Source organism: Salmo salar, chromosome 13 (genome assembly GCF_965601325.2).
Source record: "Salmo salar chromosome 13, fSalSal1, whole genome shotgun sequence".
NCBI lineage: Eukaryota > Metazoa > Chordata > Actinopteri > Salmoniformes > Salmonidae > Salmo > Salmo salar.
The window spans coordinates 56,636,354-56,644,016 of record NC_138303.1 but is presented as its reverse complement, the minus strand read 5'-3'; the positions used below and the strand labels follow the sequence as shown (position 1 = coordinate 56,644,016).

Below are 7,663 nucleotides of genomic sequence, written 5' to 3'. Positions count from 1 at the left end.
ACTGGTCACCATAGCAGCACCCACCCGTAGCACGCGCTCCAGCAGGTATATTTCACTGGTCATCCCCAAAGCCAATTCCTTCTTTGGTCGCCTTTCCTTCCAGTTCTCTGCTGCCAATGACTGAACGAATTGCAAAAATCACTGAAGCTGGAGACTCATATCTATCAGAGCAGCTTACAGAACATTGCAACTGTACATAGCCCATCTGCAAATAGCCCATCCAACTACCTCATCCCCATATTGTTATTTATTTTATTTATATTTTGTATTTTTTTTTCTCCTTTGCACCCCAGTATCTCTACTTGCACATTCTTCTTCTGCACATCTATCACTCCAGTGTTTATTTGCGAAATTGTAATTATTTCGCCACTACGGCCTATTTATTGCCTTACCTCCCTAATCTTACTTCATTTGCACACACTGTATATATACTTTTCTATTGTGTTATTGACTGTACGTTTGTTTATTCCATGTGTAACTCTGTGTTGTTGTTTGTGTCACACTGCTTTGCTTTATCTTGGCCAGAACTTGTTCTCAACTGGCTTACCTGGTTGAATAAAGGTCAAATAAAAAAAATACTGTATGTACGAATGTCTTATGTCCGTCCGACATGTAGTGTTGATACATGGAATATTCCCGAACTGCATATATCATACATTTCTATTGCAAATAGAAGTATTATGTTCAACAACTGACATTTTCAGATATTATTTTGACAAACACACTGGTGCTTTCAATTCATTCTCTTTTGTCATAGATTTGGTGGGCACTGTCATCTGTGATCTTTGTGATATGACTTTCTTTAAGCATGTACTGATGAAACTGTCACTTAATATTTTTTTCTTAAAGTCTACAAACGCTCTACATTCATTCACTCTGTGATAGGGTTGGATTCTATATGCTACTTTTATTATTGTCCTGTAAATGGTTCAGTGCCTATAATTTAGGCTGTGTGTAGAATGGGGCATAAATGAAATTACCTCTACTACTGAATTACTGCTAGATTATAGTGATAAGGAAAACAGCATACAAATTTGCCTTGTGTATTCATTTGCCTATAAATAATCAGAATTCCATTATGTTTATATAAAAAATGAGAATACTTCAAAATGAGAAGATCCTGCCATGGAAAAGACGAGTGGGTGGACATAAAGTGGAAAGGAGGGGAAATAACTCACATCATGAAGCAGGACACCTTCAGCTGCGGGGTCTTTGTAATGCAGGTTTGATAGTTAGTTTTTCAATATTGAATGGTTAGCTGTTATGTGACAATTAGGTCAAAACTCTATTTTATTTTTTGGTGAAGATGGCCAAGGAAGTTGCACAGGACTTCCCCAACATCCCCTCCCAAATTGATATAGAACCTTCACAAGAACACATGGAGCAACTGCGAAAAGAAATGACTGAGGATATACTAAAAATGTCTGGTATGTAATGACATTTAATTCAAAGTAAATGTAAATTCTTTATTTTTATGTAGTTGTGTGGGACAGCCATATGATCAGTTCATGCCTATGATTTCAGAGTTCAACAAAGCCAACAACTGCTTCATGTGTGCCACTGATAAAGAACCTGGATGTGGCCCAAAGACTGACTGGGTTAGTAACTTTATTTAACATGTTTATAATCTTTTGACAACAGTGACGGCATGTAAGACAATTTATGATTACATTTTACATTTACATTTAAGTCATTTAGCAGACGCTCTTATCCAGAGCGACTTACACCTTATAATATCCAGTGGAACAACCACTTTACAATAGTGCATCTAAATCTTTTAAGGGGGGGGGGTTAGAAGGATTACTTTATCCTATCCCAGGTATTCCTTAAAGAGGTGGGGTTTCAGGTGTCTCCGGAAGGTGGATATAACACAATGGATGGCTAATTCGTCATTCGTCATACTGCATTGATATTTGATATTATTTATAACGTGTTACGCTTTGTTTAATTTTAGATTGAATGTTTTGCATGCCAACGGTGGTTCCATGTGCTGTGCCTAGGAATGAAGACAAAATAGTTAAACAGAGTAAAGAACACAAACTGGAAATGCAGTCTTTGTTGTTGAAAATGTATGCTATACCCCATCCACACTAAAGAGGCTCTGAAATTTACATCAACCAGGAATAAAGAGAAAGTTAACACTGTGAAATGTTTCATACTTATTTGAAGTTAAGTGTCTGTTGACATGTTGGAAAAGATTAAAGGTCTACAATTTCTGTTTAATTTGTCAATATAACATTTTTATTCATTGATTTACTGGCCACCATTACTGTGGTTACATGTTCAGTATATGTATTGACCAGCAAACCCACTGCAGCCTACCTCACTAGCTCACTCTCCATCCCTGCTTTGGACAATTAATAGCATGACTCTCGTACTTCGCCCTTTTCCTTTATGGTTGATATTAGCTACGGAAGGAGATATTATCTGTGTCTCTCCAATTGTGTACCGCTGTTAAATACTGTGGAAAAATAAAAAACAGGGAAAATAAGAACTTAGAACTACCAATTATTATAGATAAATATTAAAGAAAAGGGTAAACACAACACTGGACAAACTAAAGGGTGTGCAATATATACTGCTCAAAAAAATAAAGGGAACACTTAAACAACACAATGTAACTCCAAGTCAATCACACTTCTGTGAAATCAAACTGTACACTTGGGAAGCAACACTGATTGACAATACATTTCACATGCTGTTGTGCAAATGGAATAGACAACAGGTGGAAATTATAGGCAATAAGCAAGACACCCCCAATAAAGGAGTGGTTTTGCAGGTGGTAACCACAGACCACTTGACAGTTCCTATGCTTCCTGGCTGATGTTTTGGTCACATTTTGAATGCTGGCGGTGCTTTCACTCTAGTGGTAGCATGAGACGGAGTCTACAACCCACACAAGTGGCTCAGGTAGTGCAGCTCATCCAGGATGGCACATCAATGCGAGCTGTGGCAAGAAGGTTTGCTGTGTCTGTCAGCGAAGTGTCCAGAGCATGGAGGCGCTACCAGGAGACAGGCCACTACATCAGGAGACGTGGAGGAGGCCGTAGGAGGGCAACAACCCAGCAGCAGGACCGCTACCTCCGCCTTTGTGCAAGGAGGAGCAGGAGGAGCACTGCCAGAGCCCTGCAAAATTACCTCCAGCAGGCCACAAATGTGCATGTGTCTGCTAAAACGGTCAGAAACAGACTCCATGAGGGTGGTATGAGGGCCCGACGTCCACAGGTGGGGGTTGTGCTTACAGCCCAACACCGTGCAGGACGTTTGGCATTTGCCAGAGAACACCAAGATTGGCAAATTCGCCACTGGCGCCCTGTGCTCTTCACAGATGAAAGCAGGTTCACACTGAGCACATGTGACAGACGTGACAGTCTGGAGACGCCGTGGAGAACGTTCTGCTGCCTGCAACATCCTCCAGCATGACCGGTTTGGCAGTGGGTCAGTCATGGTGTGGGGTGGCATTTCTTTGGGGGGCCGCACAGCCCTCCATGTGCTCGCCAGAGGTAGCCTGACTGCCATTAGGTACCGAGATGAGATCCTCAGACCCCTTGTGAGACCATATGCTGGTGCGGTTGGCCATGGGTTCCTCCTAATGCAAGACAATGCTAGACCTCATGTGGCTGGAGTGTGTCAGCAGTTCCTGCAAGAGGAAGGCATTGATGCTATGGACTGGCCCGCCCATTCCCCAGACCTGAATCCAATTGAGCACATCTGGGACATCATGTCTCGCTCCATCCACCAACGCCACGTTGCACCACAGACTGTCTAGGAGTTGGCGGATGCTTTAGTCCAGGTCTGGGAGGAGATCCCTCAGGAGACCATCCGCCACCTCATCAGGAGCATGCCCAGGCGTTGTATGGAGGTCATACAGGCACGTGGAGGCCACACACACTACTGAGCCTCATTTTGACTTGTTTTAAGGACATTACATCAAAGTTGGATCAGCCTGTAGTGTGGTTTTCCACTTTAATTTTGAGTGTGACTCCAAATCCAGACCTCCATGGGTTGATAAATTGGATTTCCATTGATTATTTTTGTGTGATTTTGTTGTCAGCACATTCAACTATGTAAAGAAAAAAGTATTTAATAAGATTATTTCATTCATTCAGATCTAGGATGTGTTATTTTAGTGTTCCCTTTATTTTTTTGAGCAGTGTATAAGGGTAGTCAGTGAACATTCTGAACCTTGTTTGAAGTCATTAGGTCACATGACCAAGGAGCGATTGATATTTTAAATGTAGAAAAATTCATGTAAGATCATGTGAGATGAAAATGGACAAACTACATGGTGTGCAATACAGACGTTCTGAAACTTGTTTAAAGTCAGTAGGTCACATGATCAAGGAGCCATTCAAATTTTACATTTGGAAAAATTCATATAACAACGTGTGAGATGAAAATTGACAAATTAAAGGGTGTGCAATGTGTAGGCCCACTGAGTGGACATTCTGAACCTTGTTTGAAGTCACTATGTCACATGACCAAGGAGCTATTGAAATTCAAAATTTTGAAAAATGTATGTAAAAACGTGTGAGATGAAAATGGACAAACTAAAGGGTGTGCAATAGAGAAGGGTAGTCAGTGGACATTCTGAACCTTGTTTGAAGTCACTAGGTCACATGACCAATGAGCTATTGAAATTCAAATATGTAACTAAATAATTTAAAATAGTGCGAGATGTAAATCGACAAAAAAAAGTGTGTGCAATGTGTGTCTATGTCATCGGGTTAGCTATAACCAGTTTTGAAAGTTTTAGGAGTAATGGTTAATGAGCTATTGAAATGTGAAAAATTTGATTTGTCACTATGTTGACGGTCCCTAACTGCTGTTGGTGGACTTAAGGAAAACTACAGGCGAATATCCGTTGAATATCCAACTTGAAACTGTCTTTACCTCGGTCATAAGTTTGTTTGTCTTGAACTATGCCTCCGTCCAAATTGCACATGCTCCAGGCACTTCGTCGGTAGTTGCACCCCCTCACGCCGAGTCTGACTCGCTAGTAGGCCTAGTAGCTAGTGGAGGTACCGGTGGTGATGCTGAACTGGCTGGATAAGCAGCGCTGCTAGCTAAGGGGGACATCGCCATCAGGAGCAGTTTTCTTCTCACTCCTCTCAACCTGCACTGACAGTTCTCTGGCTCGTTTCGGGTTCGATTCACCATATTTTAATACAAATGTGTCTTTTAAAGTGCATGAATTTGTGTCTAAAGTAATGAGCACTACATCATTCATATCATATTGAAATATTAAGTAATATACATACACTACAAACCTGTGATCATACATAAGTCACCAACAAGCATGGTAAAGTAAAACATGTCTAAAAAATAACCATGACACAAATACACAATCTAGTGGGCTAAATGTGGGACATTCAGAATCAGTGAGGGTCAGCGGTTCCAATCAACACCACAGCCTGTGTTTGTCTGGTCAGCAGAGCTAGTCCTCTTATGAGAGTCTTACTTTCAATACTATAAATGATGCATATTCATTCTCAATTTACACAGCATGTTTCACATTGTGGACTTTATATCTGTGGAGAAGAAGGAGACCGAAGTTGTGCCTTCATCATGGGTCCAGGATGGCATGAGCTACTGGCCCCCTTATACATCCACAGGACGCTGCACAAGGGCAGTGAAACGTCAAGAAGCACCTGACGAAACATGGGATTTGTTTGATGTGAACATCAGGTTCGCTAGAGGTGAGATAATGTTATATTTGCAGTCAACTATTTATAACTGACATCAACCTCCTGAGACAACAATATGTATCTGCAATCCAAACACAATACATTTATATTCCCTTACAGACACATGAAGATGTTCGCCATAAGCTTCCTTTTACTGGCTGTGGTCTAATCTGATCTTCAGACTGAGGAGGAGGATGACCGCCATGCATATATGAAGAGAAAAGGAAGGTATAACAACTATAACAAATATGATTTAAAAAATATATTTCTCAGTGGATGGCCTAAATATCCAACATATGTTTACTTTACTGGTCATTCTTATGAGTTCAATAAGCTTATATTTTTAACATCAGGGGCACAAATAAGCAAATATTCAGTGCCACTGAAAGTGAGGATGAGGAGCCAATGGAAAAGTTTTCACGCAAGGGCCAGTCCAACACCTCTAAGGGTTTGCCACCTGCACCAGTTATCAGACCTCCAGAGCACAGAAGAGAGATACCTGGAAATTCTGATAGGCCAACAAGGCTTGAGCAAAACATTCAACGGCAGCAGCAGCCAGTGTGTGATCGTAAGTGTTACATGTAAGGTACACCAACATCAAAGTTGCCCACCCCTGATCTAATGTGATTGAGTTGATTATGTTGTTTATATTTATCTTTATTATCCTTTATAACTTCAACTACTGAAAGAATGTGAGGGATAAAACACAACTGTGTTCTGTTTTGTATTTGTGCAGCAATTCTTCGTGAGATCTTAACCTCCATAGAAATGATTAAGCAAAAGCAAAAGCTGATTTTGCCGCAGCTGCAAAAGCTCCAGGTGAACAGATCAACCCTGGATGAGGTTCCAGATTTGACAGACCTTTGACTTCCAATGTCCTTGCTGGAAGACTTGAGGAGAGTGGAGGGCCAACATTCAGATCAAGACTTAAAAAAGAACCTGGTATGACAAGATATCATTACATGTATTGCTGAAAAGTAATCAACCAAGCCACGATCTGACCCAGAGTACCATTCCAGCTTTCTTCAAATTAGTATTATATTCATTATATATGCATTTTTGTTTTTCAGACCATGTATTTGAGACTGTCTGGAGGGATGACCACCAAGGAGAATGTGTGGAGAATCCTTTCAAAACTCCTTACAAATGTCCTGGCCATGAAAATGAATTGGAGAGGGGCCAATGGGAAATAGGCTTTTGAACCTCTTGCCTTAAAAAGTGTTGTTATCGGTAAGTTTTCTTTCAAGGCCACTTCATGGGGCAGAGAGGCATGAAGTGATTAATTAAATAAAACAGGCCAGCGTGTCAGTTGATTGTCAGCTGGGAAGTTCATTATTACAACACAGTTTAAGGCAGGAAGAATATAATGAACTGGAAATATTTTACAAAAAGCCATTGATAAAACAATTTTGTAGGCATAGGGGAGTTGCATAAACTATGAGTCATTTCTTGAAGTATTTCAATAGTGTTCTATTTTCTCTCTTCCTGATATTTTCAAAGGTCCTGTGCGGCGCAGCCATTCTGAAGTTCCTGATGTGGAGATAGAAAAATACGTAAAACGATGGATGCAGCTAGCCCCCGACAGAGATGGAGGGAGAGAAAGGAGAGAGCGAGTGAGAAGTGACCAGACCTTGGAGGAGTGATGGAGAAAACCGAATGCCTAGCAGAGCTTAAATAGAACGAAAGCTTAAATATACAAAATAAAACTACTTTTCATTGTTCCTGTGAGCAAAACATTTTTTAACATTGAAATTTAAATCTTTAAAGGTCTTTCCTTTTTAAGTAGTATTTTAGTATTTTGATACTTTGTTGAAGGCAATTAATCAGCATTAAAAACTTGTGATGGGTATAATTTATATGTATAAAATGTATAATAGTCATATTTAAAATGACTAAATCTGGTAATTTTGTATACATTTATTTTAAATTTGCATGGTAAAATGCCGGCAAAGTCGGCTGAATAGACGGAATAGACA

At 40.2% G+C, this 7,663-nt stretch overlaps 1 pseudogene; it reads left to right on the top strand.

Annotated features, from left to right (window-relative positions):
* The first annotated feature begins 5,506 nt into the window (after nt 1–5,506).
* On the top strand, nt 5,507–7,408 carry LOC106567468 (uncharacterized; annotated as a pseudogene).
* The last annotated feature ends 255 nt before the right edge of the window (nt 7,409–7,663 follow it).